Here is a 2,257-nt window from a genome sequence, read left to right on the forward strand (position 1 = left end):
CTTTTCATCTTGACACGTAGAGAAATAGTAAAAAAACAGGCTTGAAGATCAGATTATGGGACATGTATGGACCAGGAATCATCTATTTATTTGCCTTAGTAAGGCATGAAATGCCCTACCGATCAACTTCAGAGGCATACTCAGCTACTTCAACTGCTACTGGGACGAGGGATTCTGCCTCCCGATGATCAGAGATCTCGCTTCTGGCCAAGCCAAATATTCCTTGAAAGAGTTTTCCTGTGAGTTGAAGGAATGAAATGATAAGGAAAGAACTCTTTTTATAGTATAGTTCGCGCGGAGTCTTGACTCAGTTTAGGCTGAGGCTTCCAGCTATTCAGGAAATGTAGGATGAGAATAGTCAAGATGAAAGAACTTCCAAGTCTTCCTCAACAGGAGGAACTGCAAGGAGAGCATCTGAAAGAGATGTGACCTTGCCCGAGTCAACTAACTCTGCTGGCCTAGCCTCTTCTGGGGTTCTCCTTCACAGGTTTTTTAGGTCATATCTTTGGGGCAGGTGAGATCTGATTCTTTTTCTGAGAAAAGCTCTTCTTTCATTATAGATTATTAGTATGAGTAGATGGGGAAAGCCTCTGGAGGTCTGGCCTCCTTTCTTGTCTTGCTAATCCATTTCCGGACTGGATGCCTATATGCCTTTCATATTATCTTCACGGCCTACCTTTCTTTAAAGAGGGATGTAGGATTGGATGAAATAGCGAGACTTAGATAATTAGATAAGAAGAGAGTGCGCGCTGGGCTTTTGACTTCGCCCTGCCTGCTTTCTGATTTTAGATATATATATTTCTGGGTTCAGACTCTTATGTAGTGCCTAGGTCTTTTTCATAGTCTTCGTCATCATCGACACCGATACATTGCTTACATTGGTTTTGGATAATCTTGAGAAATCGTTCAAATCCATACATTGGTTTTGGATAGTTTGAGAAAGAATTAATAAAGAAGATACATTGCTTTCTGATAATCTTTCGTCTTAATATTGTTTTTGATAATCTTGAGAAAGAATTAATATGATACATTGATTTTTGCTGAATATTCTTTTCGAAAGTCTTTCGTCATCCTTAAGTTCATTAATACTCCGATACATTTCTTTTGGATAATCTTTCGTCTACGATACCTTTGTTTTTGTATCTTTCTTTTCGAAAGTCTTGAGAAAATCTTAATATTGTTTTTGAGAGTCTTTCGTCATCATTAAGTTCGTTCAAATCCATACGATACATTTCTTTTTTCTAGTCTTGAGAAAGAATGAAGATTGTTTTTTTATCTTTCTTTTTTCTAGTCTTGATAAAGAATGAAGATTGGCTTCTTAAGATTTGATATAGTATTCGTCATCATGAACATCGCATCTTAATATTCTTCATAGTCTGATTAATCATTAATACCTTTTTCTTGTTTTCATTTGGATAGTTTTTCTAAAGCAAGAAAAAGAGAGTAGGGGGACCACTACTGCCGAGAAAGATCCCTTTCAAGACCGGGATTCCAAGACGGATCCCTCGCCTAATCCGGCCTAACCTTCTTCTTGGTCGTAAAAAGACTGGTTCTTCAGCCTTACGGACCCCCTCTAATCTAAGTGGAGGAGTTCTTATCTACCGGTCTCCTTCTATCTGCGATCCTCCTTATTCTTCTGACTGCATTCCTATGTCTTTACTGGAATCAGATCTCCCGCCCCGCTAGAACTCGATAAAGTGGCTTTCCTCCTTTCCCGCGCATGCACTCGGCCTATGCCGACGAGGTACCGCCGCACTCCGTAATGGACGTCTTTTCCTTCTTGATTCATATCCTTTTGTCTCAGGATGAAAGAGAAGGGGGGGCCCTCTTATCCTCCGTCTAGGCTTATACACCTTGGATTTCGTACTTCAGCCTTATGCGCTCAAGCGACCAACCTAAGCGTAGGCTTGGGCTCCAAGGGAGAAGGCCGTTGACTTGCAGCATTTCCAAAGAGAAAGGTTCGAAGAGAGAGGCGGAGCAAGATAAAGGAGAGGAATTTGATAGACGCCCACTAGACGGAGTCCTTTATTCATTCAGCCAAAATTTGCTCAACCGATAGGGAAGAGGAATTGCCCTGTGATTTGAGGACTAGGCGAGACCTCTTAGCAAAGAAGGCTTTGGAACTCCTTCTACCACCACCCCGCGGGATGATCTCTCTCATTATCTCTTTCATAAGATAGACCCCGAAGTCCATAATAAGATCGATTAAGATATAAGGAAGAATATCGGGCGAAGGCAAAGAAAAGATAATATTGTT

This window comes from Cucumis melo, chromosome 6 (assembly GCF_025177605.1).
Source record: "Cucumis melo cultivar AY chromosome 6, USDA_Cmelo_AY_1.0, whole genome shotgun sequence".
NCBI lineage: Eukaryota > Viridiplantae > Streptophyta > Magnoliopsida > Cucurbitales > Cucurbitaceae > Cucumis > Cucumis melo.